This window comes from Ambystoma mexicanum, chromosome 2q (assembly GCF_040938575.1).
Source record: "Ambystoma mexicanum isolate Mex_15411 chromosome 2q, UKY_AmexF1_1, whole genome shotgun sequence".
NCBI classification, from domain to species: domain Eukaryota; kingdom Metazoa; phylum Chordata; class Amphibia; order Caudata; family Ambystomatidae; genus Ambystoma; species Ambystoma mexicanum.
The window spans coordinates 500453742-500470952 of record NC_090924.1 but is presented as its reverse complement, the minus strand read 5'-3'; the positions used below and the strand labels follow the sequence as shown (position 1 = coordinate 500470952).

General features: G+C 44.0%; 1 protein-coding gene and 1 pseudogene across 3 annotated transcripts in view; one reads left to right on the top strand and one right to left on the bottom strand.

Annotated features, from left to right (window-relative positions):
• MAD1L1 (mitotic arrest deficient 1 like 1) overlaps positions 1 to 17211 on the bottom strand; it is a 3106940-nt gene that overhangs the window by 1407603 nt on the left and 1682126 nt on the right. The gene's annotated exons all lie outside the window — the stretch shown is intronic.
• On the top strand, positions 7158 to 7679 carry LOC138568982 (ferritin heavy chain, oocyte isoform-like; annotated as a pseudogene).

Below are 17211 nucleotides of genomic sequence, written 5' to 3'. Positions count from 1 at the left end.
ATTCACACGTAGCCTGTGAACACAGTTTGCAAATGAGCTAATACACATCAATGGTTTAACAGGAACAAAGAAGAAAAAACATAAAAGAAGCACAAGAACATCTCAGATATTGCACTCACACAGCCAGCAATTTCCCCTAACGCAAGCATTTCCAGAGACAAAATAAGAAACTTGCAAATTGCTTATTAAAAAAAAGAGCGTGCAAAGGCTTTGAGATTTATGCAATATAGTATTAAAAAATTATAATTAAGTCCCAGAAAATGTAAAAGAAGATTGCTGGGAGGGCAAATTCACACTCTTGTGTGTTATTATGCCTTGTAATTGGGGCAAAACCAACAGAGATCCTTGCAAGCAAATTTTGCAAGTAAACGTTATTTGTGTCGACTAATTGCCTCCTGTAAAACACAAGCAACGCCAGGAAAGCATTCTAACGACATTGGACTCTGCTCTGCACAATCTGATTGCCAATCGCCGCACTATCCCTCTTCTCAAAATTATTCATTTTATTAACGGAAAGGGGTATGTATAAAGGCCTAACAATCCCTATTCTAACATGCATGTCCCTTCCTAGGAAACTAAAGCAGGATGACCTTGTGTCCAAACTCAATCCGACTCTCGCACTAACATACTGGCAAACAGTGCAAGGTAAATATTTAAAAGTTCAACTCAATATAAAAGTGCAATAACTCAAACATTTAACAATCAAAAAACGTTTGTATCGAGGGGTTGGTTCCCTTCCCCTGGATTACGTCTAGTAAGTTATTCACAGGGTTCTTATAGCAAGATCAGTCTCTAAAAGGTTTTTACAAAAGTGTCGTTCAACTAATACTCTCTTCAGGTTGACAAAACAAATTTTCCTTCCACAATGCTTGTTAAAATAAAGCATAGGAAAGTCTTTCCTACTTTCCAGGATGGTCAAACACATGTATTTTTCAGAACAATGATTCAAGTATGGCAAAAGGCATGTCTTTGTAAAACCTCTGGTAGACAAAATATTCAACAGGACCAAGAATTTAAAATGATAAAATGACCAAGTATCTTTTCAACACATCAATTCAAAATGAGTTTCCTGGCACACTCTCCTGCGTTGAAAACTCTTGATATCCTGGGTTACTCCACAGCCAGGAATATCCCTCTACTGGCTCGCGTAGATCCCCAAGTGTACTCTCCTCCCAGGCTGCTGCTTCCAAAAGGTTCGCTATATGATACCCTCATCAGGCTTCTCTAACATTCACCTTCTCCTTAGATATCACACAATAGAGCTTTTTCCACTATCACACTTTTGATGACATCAGTTGTTACTTGTGCCAATCTCCCCCATACGAACATCTCATATAAGAGGGCTTGTTCAAACTCGCCTTTCTTTCAATCTGACTCTTGACAATGCTTTTTCCAGGTTTCTCCCAACTGGCCTCATGTTAGAAGAATTACACCGTATTTGCCCCTGTTCTTTTGACAGTTTTATTTGGCTTAGACAATGCTAGTAGGTCACAGGTTTCTGCCAACTAAAATCTTATGTAAGGAGAATTGCACCTTGTTGGCTCTTTCCTTTTAATTATATTTGCTCAGTATTCAAAAGTCCTTTCAAAGTGCTTTTTTATCATTATTGTATGTCCCAGGGCCCACTTTGATGCTAGGATGACTCCCCGGTTCACTGAACGGCCGCAGATATGTGCTTGCAAGGGGCCAGCTTCCCCTCTTGGGCAGTGTCTGTGGGTCTCGGCATTGGCTCTCCTCTCCTTCGGCCCCAAGACCAATGCAGCTCTACAGGACCGCGTCTCCTCTTCCAGCCTCACTGTGCACAGTCTTCTCTCTTTACCGGAGTTCCTCTCCTCCGGTCGTGCATGCCGCCAACCTTTTTCTGGTGATCATCTCTCATTCTCCACACGGCCTTTCATAGGTTTTCCTATGCCACTGGTCAAGCTTCCCGCTCAGCACACTCTGCAGCCTTCCTTCTCTCTCCTCCTTCGTACACATCTTCGTTATTGGCGTTTCCCTTGCCACAGATCCGGGAATTTAAACATCCCGCGAAATTGACTAGGTTGATAACAACTAGACTACACATTACTTTCAGAGTCACATTTCCTCCACATGACCTCCTCGTGCCTCTTCCTTGTCTCAGTACTTGAGGCTTTCTGTAACTTGGAGTTCCAATAAGTTTCAATTGACTTTGGATCACATTGTTGAACAGTTGTGTTTAAAATATAATCACCAAAACATCACGTTTCCTATCTTCTAGGAGATATATATAGGAAAATCCATTTGAGCCAAGTCACACATTCCACAACGCCACCTAGTAGCCATCACTGGAAGTTCACCTTCAGTTCTGAGCCACAACAGCAAGGCATTGTGGGCCTGAAAGTTAGCTCAAATGCAAACCTTTTTTCTCCAGGAAATTGTCTTTGTCTAAAAGAGCAGCGCTACTTTATACATAGCTTAATCAACTCAAGACAGACATGTGCAAGGCTGCCAGGACAACTACATACCTGGTTTCACCCTTATTAGGGATCATCAGTGAAGTATAGTCCTGACAGCCTTGCAGTTGGAGCATTTTGCCATGTTTTCCTAACAAGAACGTTATAGTGGGTTTAAAATGGGCTTTCCTACTTTCACATTTCAGGTTAAAGGTTTTTTCCAAACCTTTTTTAACCCACTATAACTTTCTTGGCGCTGTGAAAACATGTTCAAATGCTCCAACCACATGGCTGTCAGGACTATACTGCACTGACGATCCCTAATAGGGGTGAAACTGTTAGAATATAATAAATATACATTTTTCTTAGCCTAACCTAATCCCTTTTTGCGATCAAAATCCCATTTTTTTTAGTGATGTTCAAAATGGGGTCACATTTGTTAGTCATCGAATACAAACAAAATGGAAATATATTCATGGCTTCCTCTTTCAGTCATTACAAGAAAAGACTGGGTCCGTGTAGAGGGCATGTTTTAGCCACCTGGCCTTCATTGATAAACTTAGGTTAAACAACATTGAGGACAGGTTCTCCTATTCCGCAAAGTAAGAAAGGCTATTCAAATATGGTTCCATTCTCTTAACTAAAAGCTATGTAAAGAGTGACTGCACCAAGCAGAGGTTACTTGCACATTGAGTTATAGTGTTCAGCCCTTCCACTTTGTTGACCACATGAAAGGTATCTTTTAAAGATTGTGCAAATAGGGTTACCATTGTTGGAACAGAGGGCAAGTGGATTCTGTATTTAAGGCCTCAAACATAAGCCACCATCTGTGAACTGGCGGAAAGAGCTTGTAATTAAAACCATAAGCAAAGTGGAGACTCTTGACATAACAACAACTGTTGAATATGCAATTTTTTCTGCTTTTAGGTGATTAGGTGTCATATTGTGTATGTAGTCTGAACATATTTGCGTTATCTTTTGCAAATGAATAAAAAATGATCTATGTTGATGCAGGCTTCACCTCTGTATAAAATGGGGCACTGTGTACTATTCAGGTACTCCAATTCTCCACTCTCCATGAAATACTGGTCGTGGATGAACCTGAAATCTGCTCGAGTGTATGATTATGTGCAAAATAAATCGTACCATGCAATTTTGAAACTCTGTCTCAGATAATCTACTTTGTTTGAATTATAGAGCTTATAAGTCTCAAAACCAGGCATGTAGTTGCCCTGGCAGCCTTGTAAATGTCTGTCTGGGGTTTATTAAGCTATGTATAAAGTAGCATTGCCCTCTTAGACAAAGATTTTCTTGATGAAAAAGGTTTGCATTTGAGCTAATTTGCATACCCACAATGCCTTGCTGTTGTGGCTCAGAACTGTAGGTGAACTTCCAGCGATAGCTACTCGGTAACATTGTGGAATGTTGACTTGGCTCAAATGGACTTTCCTACTTTGACATTTCAGGTGAAAGGTTTTTTCCAAACCTTTTTAAACCCACCATAACTTTCTTGGTGTTGAGGGTTTTGAATAATGGCAGCAAGCCATCAACAACTCCAGAATTAAAGGATCTTCTTTACTATAAAAGATAATGATACTGCTGTTCTCCCTGTGGAGTCAGCACTCTCCCCTGACGGCCATCTCCTCCCATGCGATCCATCCTCAGAATACCAATCCCAGAGCCAGAATCGGGTATTGGCTGCCTTCCCCTGACTAAATGGGAGGAGACTTTAGGCTGGGGTGCAGTGATGATGTTGCAGGATTCATCACAGCTCCCAGTTACAGTGATGATACCATTTCAGCTGGTAGTAATTCTGCTGGTGCTAATTCCACCAGTTTTAATTTCACCGGCAGAATTAGCACTGGATGTTATCAGCAGTAACGGTCATTCTGCTGAATTCGGGCGGACTTACTATCAGGGACTCCTTTTCAATTGCTGTTACTGCCAATGGTGTTAGCACATACTCCAGCCAAGTTGTAATACAGCGGTAATTCCGGACACCATGGTGGTAACAGATTTCCGCAGAGGCGGAATTACCTCCATATTACCGCTGAACTCATAATGATGCGCTATGTCAGGAGTAGCTGATTTTCTGGCTGTAGTCAGAGCACCACCAGACTAAAAGTAGAACAGCCTAAAAGGATGGGACATGACAGTGCAGTGCAGCGAATACAAAACTAACCAAATACATATGTTGTAGAAGTCACTTTGCCATTAAACAGCTACTTTCTTTTATGCAAAATCTGAATGGTATCGGGTTTCTGAAGTTACGGAGTAAGAATTTGACACTATTTAGAAAAGGAAGACAGCAATTCGTCTGGGCTCATCAAGACATACACAAATGCCCTATAAAACATCAGTTTCCCATAACAGAAAAGTACAAGGATGCCACACCTGAAGCCTGTTCAACATCTGAAACAAAGAGGAATCTAAAACCATTATTAATCTACGAGCTCACGCACTTCAGGAGTCTAGCTAAATGTCCTTGGAGCAGCTACCCTTACTTTAAAAAAATCCTTAACAAGATCACATTCAATGAAAAACTCAAATTCTAAACCTGTACCAGAAAATGAAATCAAAGTTAGAACTAGAGATCCAGCCATTTTCAACTATTCCATACAGAGGACCTAGGCTGAAGTCTGGGTTCCTTGCTTCATGAGATCAGGGGCTTGAGGTGACTTACAATAGCTTTCTTAGGTAAAGTACATATGCTTTACTCCTTATAATGCATTGATGTTGATCTGTAACGAACTTAATGCTGGAGTCCTCCAACTTATAGGCATTGGACCAGAGATGGAACTGAAGTTTCACAACATCATATTGTTGTAAAGGCGGGGACATTGCCTTGGGCTCTCTTCCTGGCATCATCAGATTAACTCATGCTGTGCTTCACTGTTGCGTAAATACAATCTGTATTTTAGAAATACATCAAATCTATCTGCAGTATGTCATTTGTGTTAAGGACATTTTCAAAGCCCCTTTCAACAGGTGCAGTTACATGCAGTTGGATCGCTCATCTCTGAAGTGTAGCTTTCATGGTCACTAAAACAAACATAAGACAGTCTTCTAAGCAAATGACAATTAAGAGCTAACAGTAAAATAACCAGTTCTCTTCAAAGCAATGAAAGCTTATTTTGCTCGCAGCACTAAGTGGATTACTCTGTATAGTTGCAACTGCTGTTTGAAGTGGGTGCTGGCTCTGGCCTGTGGCAGTATGATGTCAAAATCTGCCTACAATCAGTCATTATTAGAAGTATTTTCTTACATCATGTTCATACTACAGGCGATTTAACGACGTCAAAGGTCAGCACTCCATTATAATAGCCTCATTGTTTATTGCGTATTGACGGTACTGCATTTTCTATATCTGACATTACTGGTGATTGCCTGTCTACAAATGCATTTACTCAGTGTTTCCCTTGATTGACTCTAGCAGGCTTTTAAAGCAAACAAAGGAGAAAGCAGCATACTGCTTCAGTCAACAGACACCAGCAGTGATTCAAGTGGGCCAGAGCCGAGCCCCGGCATGCTCAGTAATCTCGTTCTGAGGCAGGGCCCTGTCGGGGCCCACTAATCTCCCCTGGCAGCCTGGCCGCTATAGGATGAGGCTTTTTTTCCTCCAAAGTCTGAAGCTCTCGCTCGTGTGAGAGCTTCAGGCGTCATAAAAAATACACTTAATCCATTACGGTGGCGCACCAGCTGCAAGGCATCCCTTCAAGCAAGAGAGGCCTGTGGGCCGGTGCACCATGTGGTAAGACAGGTGAGACCGCTGCTCCCTTCAAGCAAGAGAGGCCTGTGGGCCGGTGCACCATGTGGTAAGACAGGTGAGACCGCTGGAAGTGGAGGCCTTTTCTTTCTAAAGCCTGAATCTCCCACTCATTCATAAGAGTTTCAGGCTTTAGGGGAAAATGGCCTCGGCTGCCAGCAGCCTCACCTTTTCAGCCTTGATGCTCACGCTGCCCCTCCACAGGCTTGATGCATGGCGAGGAGCAGCACCACCATTAAGGAGAGGTGCTGTCCCCTGCCACGCAAGCCTTTAGCAAAGAAATGCGGAGAACAGCACCCCCAGCCCCCATGGGGGAGAGGGTGCTGATCTTCCAAAAGGCTGCCTGGCAGGGGTGCCTGTATCCCATTCACCCGGGGCTAGTCAAAGGGGCATGGCCTAATGAACTGGCAGGCGACCCCTCTGCCCCCCTGCTGTTAGGCTACGACCCCTCGATAAGCCCCAGCTTATTTTCCAGTGGCACTTAACGCACTGGAAAATAGAGAAGTGAGAAAGTGGAATCCTGCTCTAGTCAAGAACTGTCCGTTGGCTCCAGACTGCTCAGTGTCCCGCCTACGCGGATAATTTGTGTGTGCGCCTTTAGAGCAGGACCTCCTGTGAGCAGGCAGTCATACTCACAGGGTGAGGTTTATGTGCTCCATGCAGGCAGCTTTCCGTTCTATGGGTAGTGGTCACCAGATAACAATATGGTGTGCACTGGCAGCAGAACACATGCAAGGCAGTCTCTACACACAGTGGCCAGAGTGAAAAACGACACTGTTCCCCCAGAAAAAGAACAGAGTCTTGAGTTTCAGCCCAGATTACTCAGATTCAGCCAAGCGACTAAAGGTATATTTCCCAGACACAGCCTAAGAAGCCCTGCACTGTAACCAGGCCCAGATACCCGACAAACTAAACGGCAGCGGCTTCGTGAGAATCTGTCACTGAATCAGTCTTTCCAGTGTTCTCCATCCATCACCATGAGCTCCCAGGTCAGACAAAACCATCACCAGCACTACGAGTCAACCATCAACCACCAGATCAACCTGGAACTCTACGCCTCCTATGCCCATCTGTCCATGTGCTACTACTTTGATCGTGATGGCGCTGCCCTGAAGAGCTTTCCTTGCACCAGTCGCATGAGGATCGTGAGCATGCAGAGAAACTGATGAAGCTGCAGAACCAGAGGGGTGGTTGCATCTTCCACCAGGATATACAGAAGCCACAACGTGATGAATGGGGGAATGGGCTGGAAGCCATGGAGGGTGCCCTGCAGCTGGAGAAGAGTCTGAACCAGTCACTGCTTGATCTGCACAAGCTTTCCACTGAGCGCAAAGACCAACATCTGTGCGACTTCCTCGAAACCCACTATTTGGAGGAGCAGGTCAAGTCAATAAGAGTTGGGTGACCATGTTACCAACCTGCGGCGGATGGGTGTCCCACAGAATGGCCTGGCAGAGTACCTATTTGGCAAGCACACTCTTAGTGAAGAGTCCAGCTAGGTGCAGCATGTCCTCCCGTCTGGATTTTTGTCCTGATTTCTTTATTCTGAGTGTACAAGTCTTCTGTTTTGTTTGATGAAAAACAGATTTTGCAATACAGCTCTGTTTGAAACATTTTGCATCTAAGGAAGTGTTTGGGTTCTGGGGACGAAGAAAAAAACGACACTATGCCACCAAACGGTAAACCCCTGCACTACAACCCCACCCAAAAATAATAAAATAATTGCAATATAAACAAAAGCTGGTTGTATACATTGTAATTAAACGGATCTATGGGATTGTTGCGACGGCCAAAAAAGCATACTTTTTTTAACCCTTTACACCACATATGTGGGGGGAGACCCACCTGCCCCTCCCATAGTATTATATTCTATACCCCCCCCACATATATGTGTGGTGTAACGGGGGCTCAAAAAAAAAAGTCGGCATTTTCGGCTGTCGCAATTGTCAGGTCGACATTTTGGTACGATTCCTAATTAAACTACATGATGTAATGAGAAAAGAAAAATTGTCCATATTGCAAGCAATACTTTCATTAGGTCACGAGTATGCTCATGGTCTAAAGCACACTCCCTATTTTGCTCAACCATGATCTACATTTTCAATCATTTTGCACTCAACTGAAGGCATAACTAGATTAAAGTGGCTAAAGAGAAGCTATTCAACCAGTTTTCTTTGTCAAACCCCTTTCAACCATCGCCAACAGCAACTGTAACCAAGATACTCAGGACGACCCACATATTTGGAAGCAGGAAAGATTCCCTTGCATTGTGAACTTGTTGCAACAAAAGACCTTGTCACTATTCACAAACATGTAACTTTAATTGTGTCACTGCTGCAATAAAGTTTAGTAAAGCACGAGTGCGTTTTCTTTTTTAACACCATACACTGAATCACTTCGACTGATTCAGTTTTGGCAACTAAGGCACAGTGAGATAAAATTATGTACACAGAATGACATGTGATTTAGCAATTTAGATACTTGATCACATATTTTCCCATCACAAGTGATTAGAGCTATTTGTTAAGATTTGGCCTCAGGCGGTATAATGTTCTGCTTTATAGAAATGACTTGAAAAAGTACACAAATCACACCAGAAAGCAACCTGAAAAAAATGTAAGAAACAATCTAAGAAAACGCGCTCCAAGGTTGGCTGCTTCAAATCCTTGTTTTCGCACAGCATCAGTGTTAAACTCACCTTTCATTTCCAACCATACAGGATTTGCACTTCTTAATGGGCATAATATCAATAGTCGCAACCAAATGCCCACTCAGTACTGTGTCTACAGCCATCTAACATTGGAGCTATTTATGCGGCAAACATCGACGCAGGGAACTCTTTCTCTCCCCAATCAAAAAGCTCCTATTCCTTTTCAGTTGTATACAGCCTTGTCTACGATTCCTATAGAACCACATGGGTCCCTCACCCTTATGCAAAAGATAAGGCAAGAACCAGGTCGGTGTATACAAAGAATACATGCATTATTAATGAATACGAAAATATATTTGTACAAAATCACGACTCGCGCCACCTCAATCCACGGCCCAAATTCTTTTCTTTCCTAACACTTCCATTTTCACACAAATTGAAAACATTCGTTGTTTTATTATAACACAGATAACAGACTCTTTAACCCCACAACATGTACAAATACTCTACAGGAAATTTACTTTATAGCATGTAGCCTTTTGAAACATGACCGGATCACACACTTAGCAATACCCTTTACATGAAGTTTAATTTAAACAACATGCAATATTTGGAAATGCTAGAAGTGTTGGAGCACAATAGACTTTCAAAACAAAACACTTTACATAAATGGAACCCACCATGAAGGATCTTCTACCAAGAGTCACTTTCTCACTCTCAGAGAGTATGCTTTTCAATCCTAGATTTCACCATTTAATTTTGGGAAAATAGGTTTCTGCCCCAGCACAAAATCCAGATATTCAGTTTAAATTCAGCACCCTTCTGCTTTAAGACAGGGTCTCTGGAATGGTGAATATTTGGGAATTTCGTGAGAAATATGAGTCCCCAATTATTTTAACATTCTATATTTGTATTCACACTGGAAGCGATATTGTTGATTTCGAATTTCAACAATATCACCCTGTGTAAATTGTCTATAGGGGAGTTAAATTATTATAAGTTAAGACGTGCTAGGGGTCTACATTGTCTGTCCACCAAAACCAATAATGGTAGAACTATTGAATCAAACAGATGCCCAGAAGACTTAGTTTGGGTGGACAAGTTAACTTATATAAATAACTCTGGGTCTGCGCTCAGGAAAGGTCATCAAGCCACAGGTCATCTTTCAGGGACCTAGATCAGAACCCAACATCAGTCATGGATATTCTCCAGTCTCAATCCCTCTATTTTGCCTCTCCTTAGTGTAAGGAACTCATGGTGGCAACAGTAAAGAGAGACACGTGATCACAGTTCAAGGGTGTTTATTAAACTGTATGCATGGGTGAGAAAAAAAGCCTAATCTAAATCTAAAGCTAAGATGGGTGCAAGCTAAGGCCATCAAATAATAAGACAGTCCTAGTAGCATCTTGTCAAAGAAAAAGGGCCTATACTAAAAAATAAAAATGTTGCCATTCCTTACCACTAAGTTACAAAAAAAAAAAACAAAAAAAAAAAAGGGTGGGATAATGATCACCAGAAAAGAAATAAGTGTGCACAAAATGATAAGTCATGATGGTATGGCAGGGTCTCCCTTTCCCATGTTTTTAGCATGGGACAAGGCAGGACTCCTGAGCATAGCACACTCCTAGGCCTATGCAGCACGAGGTCCACAAGTCTATTTCACGATATCCGAGCCTTCAAGGGTCAAGTCTCTTTCCTCAAAGTCTCTTCCCTTAGAAGGCCTGCTGGATAAAAACAACAAACAAAAGTTCCTTCGGTGGTTTTGCACCTTTGGGAGATTTCTCTTCGGCCCCTACCACCTCCCTCTGTCGGGCTTGGATCCTCTTTGCAAAATGGGCCTCCCTCTGTTGGGTCCGCAACGGCCTTTCTTTAACACAGTTCATGAATTTTGAACAGTTCATGATTTGCTAATTTTCACTAGAAAGCAGGGTTCCCTTCCCCTAGCTTTATCTCAGCAATGGGTCGGAGACTTTCGATTGTACAAGGGATTTGACATGACCTTTGTAGGACCACTCTGTCATCTCACACCGCCCTTTCCTAGGGGCTTCTGGTACTTGTAGTTTTCAGTACTTGCAGTTTTCAACACACAAAGGGGACCAGTGAGAGTTCTTTGAATGAGCACTCCTGTGGCGCCTGACCACTCTGCGGCTGGCCCTAGTCTGGGCTTTTCCCAAAAGTTCAAGCCCACGCACAAGTTCTTTCTTCTCAAGCTCCTTGTGTTCCTATAATGTTGCCACTTGCCACCTTGGGCTCACAGTTCGGTTTGCCATCAGCTTCCTCTGACTCACCAGCTGTGTTGAACACGTTGGCTTGTCTTACTTCTGGGGACAGTATCACAGTAGCCAGCGTGCCTCCCTGCCCGTCTTATCAATGCGGGAAGCCCCCATGTACCGTTGAAATCTGTTCATCCACACGCAAGCTGTGACTCCCGGTCTTATGAATTCCCTTTCGGAGACTTCGTCGGTTTGAGTTGAAAAGGGCAAGGGTAGCTCCCCCTTCGTCGTCCTTCCAGGTCTCACCGCCTTTCTCCTCCGTTTGAAATGCTGGTCGTGTACAGCTGTGTCTTTATACATTCAGCTTTGCTCGTAGTGTGCTCTCTTGGTCCGCCTTTTATTCCTGTGGGGAAGGTAAAGGGCTGTCCGGTGTACATCGTTATTGTCATTTGCCAAAAACACACACAGTCAACCTTTTAAAGTAAAAAAAAAAAAACAGTTATCCAAAAAGAGAAAACAGTTACCTCAAAAAAATACAATAGACTAATAGGAATAAAGTGTGCTGAGAGTAGCTGAATCTGAATCCTGCCGCAAGGCCAAAGATACACCACCACACACAAGCAGAGTCCTTTCTGTGCCAGATCCCATCACACCACAATAGTATATAGGAAATAAGATAAGAGGAAGCAAGTGATGTTCTGTGGCTTGGCTGATCAGCAAGCATACGTTCTGCAACTTGGCAGCCATTTGTTCAGATTCTCTTTACCATGCATGGGTTACAGTTAATGTTATAGTTCAAACAGGCAAAAAACAAGCAGGAGACCAGTGGGCTGTGTAGGCACCCCAGTTTGCTTGCAATTGTGCTCCAAGGCATTTGCTAAAATAGTGTCAACAACCCTCACACAATTTTCAACAAAAGCCTTGGCTAAAGATGAGCGAACAGCCATGTCTAGGAATTCAGGGCTACAGCAGGTGAGTATCCACAATGACAGGAGGTGGAGGGTGAACAGTGTTAAAAATGGAGATTTCTTTGGGGAGGATTTTGGGAGGGGGAGGTCGGGTGGGTCAGGTTCTCTGTGTGGGGTCAAAGAAGGAGCAGGACAGACCCAGCCATCTCATTGGGATCCCATGCCCCAACTGCAACAACACTGCTACAGTCTAGAACAGTGGCAACTGGTGAACTAATAAAGTAAAGGGCCGTCAATATTTTTCTGCTTTGTCCCTCAGCTAGCTCAACCTAAAAGAGGGTTTTAGGGAGATGAACTTGTGAGTTTTGCAGAAAATATTTTACAGAAATTGGAGTAAGCAGGCACATAATGTAAACTCTGTTTTGTGGGGTAATACGTGGCAGGTCACCAACTGAAAGAAAAATCATGGAGATTGTCTCAACGAGGTACTGAAACATTTCCTGGCTTTCGAGGTGGTTATGCCCAAAGCAGAACATGAGGGCTAGTTTTGCACCCCACTTTCCCGATTGTTATGCCAAAGGAAAGTCATGATGCTTGTCTAAACATTCTATTTCCAACATTGCCGCTATAAACCTAAGTTTCATTCTGCTTCTGCTCAAAGATTTGTGAATTTATTAAAGCTGCGTTTGGAAGACTTGATAGGAAATGTTAGTGTGATTTTATAATGTTTAATATGGTTTTTAGATATCTTCTTGTACACTATTTTATGTATTGTGCTATTGTTTGTATGACCTGTTAATGGTGAAAGCCAAATATAAATGGATTTCTCCTTCTCTCTGTGCTCAAAGCAAAGATTGACGTGTTTCAACATCATACACGCATATCCACATACATCACATTCCTAATGACGAACCTCAAAATGGTACAACGCTGTATAATGCCCCACTTAATAAACAATGGGGATTGCCCCCTAATTTTCTTACCAATGATTTCAGCTTTGCCTAACAGGCAGTTAGCATTTTTCCTGCCGGCTACTTCACAAGCAGCCATTAGGCTTTTCACAATAATATATGCATTAATTCTGCTTATGCCCAAAGCAAAACATAAAAGGTATTTCTCAAAAATAGGTCATCACTGGCACAGAAAAACAAATGTTCATGCAGCTAGTGTCCAAATAAAAACTTACTGTGCCTTGATGTTGCTAGTGCCCGAAGCAAATCATGTGGTCTGTCTTCACTACATATGCCAGAGTTGCTCCCACATGTTTGCTGCTAGTGCCCAAAGCAAACCCTGTGGTCTGTGAACAGTATATGCCAGTGTTGCGCCCCCAGTTCTGCAATAATTTGCAGTCAGTGCACAAAAGCTACAGTAAACTACTTATTTGCCCCTCGCACACACCCTTTCTTTTAAAACTGAACTTTCAGGGAGACCACCAGGGGGGGCAGACATGATGGCAGCCTGATCCATTGTCTCGCCCTCTCTGGGCATTATTATGCACAAAGTATCCGCATGAAAACGATTCCTCTATACTTCGAAATGAACGTTCTGCATCAGGAACTAGCCATGAAGCAATAGAAGCAATCTCAAGCAAAAACGTGCATCGTATCATATTGATTCTGGTTGTGCTAGGCCTCCGCACTCGCGTATGGAAAAGAATATGGCGACCGCGTGGCGTGTCTGCCCAAGTGAAGCTCAGTTCCTTGCGGCGATACTAAGCCGCCCAACGATAGGAGAAAGCTAAAACAGTGCAACGGAAGGAGGGCTCCGGCACTCGAAGAAGACACCTGGCAGAAGACCACGCAGCAGTTTAGTTTATTATTTTATATAGCGCCGCCTGGCCCTGGGGCATCCAGGCGCTTGGCATGGTTACAAAGTAGCCAATATATTCCAAGCATGGTCAGTAGGTAAACAATACAGGTACTCTAGACATTATAAAAACAGTTACTGATGATATACAAATGATAACATATATAAGATTTGAAATTGTACAGATTATGCAGGCAATAAGTACATTTGTGTAGTAAGTTGGCGTTTTAGGCTTTTTTGGCCAGTAGCCAAGTTTTTAGCAGTGCGGTGCATTTCCTCCACTCCTCACCTGCCATTAGGCTTGACGGAGAGAGGGCACCGGTACTCTGAAAAGCACTCATCAGAAATGCACGCAGTGCTGTGGAGCGCTTCCTTCTCTCCCCTCCGCCAACGAAGTCCAGGACAGAGAGCCACTGGGTCAGCCGAACCGTGAGTAGTCCTCGCCCTGGCCGGGAGAGAAGTGCATGCTGCCCCTTTAAAGGAACACATTGGCAGCGCGGCAGAGAGAACGGGGCACTCTGAGCCTGCTCAACCAGCGGCCATGCTCAGAACTCCGACCCCCGGCCCAGGAGCGCGGAGTAACTAAAGGGTCCCTCCCTCCTCCCCACCATCAACAAAGATAAAGGGGCAGAAGAAAGCCAGCATAAAAGCACATACAACGCCAATACAGAGGAGGGGGCAACAGAATACAATAAAGACAGAATACAACAACATAAAGGGAAGGATCGAGGACCAAAAGAAGGACAGGAGGAACTGCAGAAGGCACATACTTGCACGGAAGTCTAGTTAAGGATTTGCACCACATCTCGCAGCAAAGACAATTGCCACTACAGCACGGCAGGCTTGGCAGCAGTTATACCAATCACCAGCACACAGCAAGTGTAGAACAGGTGGTAAACCTACCCCCAGACAAACATGAAAAGCAACTACCTAGTGGGCCCTCGGACGCCATAAGCCCATACCAATACCACAAACACCAGCCCCCATAACAGCGTGGCTAAGGTGGAGGGCATACACTCTGTCAATATTTTGAGAATACCGCCCAGGGGAGTGGCGAGAAATGCACCTGCCCGAACTCATCTTTCGAAGGGTCGAGTAGATTGAAGAGTGAAAGTCCTCCCTGCAGAGAGCACAGACCCCAAACAAAACACGAGCAAGAACGGCACAAATAGTGTGAACAGGAGTGCAATACCACTGTTACCATCTAGAACCAAGCTGAACCCCAATACCTTGGCCTTACTCCAGACGTTCCGCCAACCCAACTCAGCAATGGAGTCAACAGAATCTCAGAGTTCAACAGACATTCCCGGCAACGACCTAGACAGTGCCACCAAGTCAGACATCAGGCTATTGCTAGGGAAATAAGGTCCATAAAGTCAAGCCTCACAGAAACGGTTTCGGACCTGCCGACCAGAGTGGCAAAAGCCGAGGACCGACTTGGGCGGTGGAAAACAACCAGCAATCAGGGGATGTAGCCATGATGCAATATGAGGCATGCCTCCAAGATCTGGAACAAAAAGAAAGACATGGAAGCAAAACTCGACGATCTCGAAAACAGAGCTCAGCGATCAAACATATGGATACTAGGCTTGGCGAAAGAACAGGGGGAATCCCCAGTAAGCCTGGAAATGAAAGTTAAAGCCTTTATCCAGACCATCTGTGTTGATACAGACTTTCCAAAGCTCGAATTCGATAGAGTGCATAGAGCAGGGGGGCTCTCACGAGGTCCACGGTCGGTATTGGTTAAATGCCACTACTACTCTTAAAGACAAGACATTCTGCAAAAAGCGAGGGAGAAGGGGCCAATTGAATTTGGTGGTGCAAAGGTAATGTACCAAGATCTCTCAGCCATGACCCTCACCAAGAGAAGAGGATGCCGCCCCCTCGCGATCTGGTTATAAGAAAAAGGCACTCGCTATCGATGGGGTCACCCCTTCTCTATCGTTTGAATATGGAGGGGTAGACTTTAGGATCACCACGATAGACTAGGCAATAAGAGCCGTGCAACATCTTCAAGGCTCAGCAGAAGACATGTACATAGATTCCCGCAGGAAACCGGAGGGACCTTCATTAAATCCAGCGCCGAAACCGCCTAGGAGAGGGAAAGTGCAAACAAAGTGGAAGTAGCACCTGAAGACTCCATGAGTTTCAACTAAAACCTTTGTAGCTTCTAACCCAGCCCTTTATTAGTAGAGTGGCAGCGGGTATGCAAATACACGGAAAGCACAAGCTCCCACTACTTACTTGTGCGCGCTCGTTCGATCTACAATGGAATGGTTTTAATTCCTTAGATCACTTGTTATCAAAATGTTTGTGTGATATTACTTAAAGTTTGAATGATTGTAGAATGTCCGGAGAGGGGCCCCAACAGAGTGGCCCTTCTTAGTTTAGGGCATCTCCTTAGTCAATAGAGAATGCTGGAATTGGCTTTTCTCTGGGAAGGGGGTGGGGGACACTCGATTGGAACTTAAGGGGTATTGGAACCACAATGAGAAACCACACATGCTAAATACACTTATGGCAGGGCAATCCAGAATCGTCACAAGGTGGAAGTGACACTATTCCACCAAACTGCAGAATCTTAGGGGAAATTAGTGCACAGTTAGCAAACTACAATGGCAAAGGTTGATGGCATAACTTTTGGGTCCCTGAACGTAAGGGGGTTAAACTCTCCTCAGAAAAGGTCAATGCTGGCAAGACAGTTTAAGCAATCCCAAATGGATATACTATTCATAAAAGAGACAAAATATGTTCACGGAGGGGAACGTAGGATTGTGGGAAGAGACATTGGGGACACAATATGGGCCCCCGGCACCCACAAAAGGGCCAGAGTAGGAGTCTTGTTCAGGAAATCCTTGAGCACATACACAGAGACGCACAGGGGAGGTATGTCATACTATGGGGAGAACTACAGTCCCGTAAAATCACCCTGTGTTCAGCCTACGCACCCAATCAGAATCAATCGCACTTCTTCGGACCCCCGTTTGATTTTCTGAGTGAATGGAAGCAGGGCACCCTGATTTGTGGGGGTGACTTTGATGTGGTAGCAAACAAAGAACTAGATTGGTATTCAATCCGGCAGGTGATGCAACCACCGAGTAACCAACAAGGAGACCACTTACTTAGTCAGTTAAAAGAGCACCATCTAATTAACACATGGCGTGAGACTCATCCCAAGGACAGAGGCTTCACCCCCCCCCCCTCCCAGCACCAAAGTTTCTCCCGTATTGATTATCTACTGCTGGGAGCAGAATGTGAGGGTGAGATCCTCGAGGCGGACATAGAAGTGGTTGCATGGACAGACCACAAGTTATGCACGCTTCAATTGAACTTGCCCCCCCCCCCCCTATAAAGCAGATAGACGATGGATCTGTAACGACTTCATGTGCAGAGATCCAGTGTTTAAGGACGCTCTCTCAGAGGCCATTGCGGATTATTTTGAAGCAAACAATGT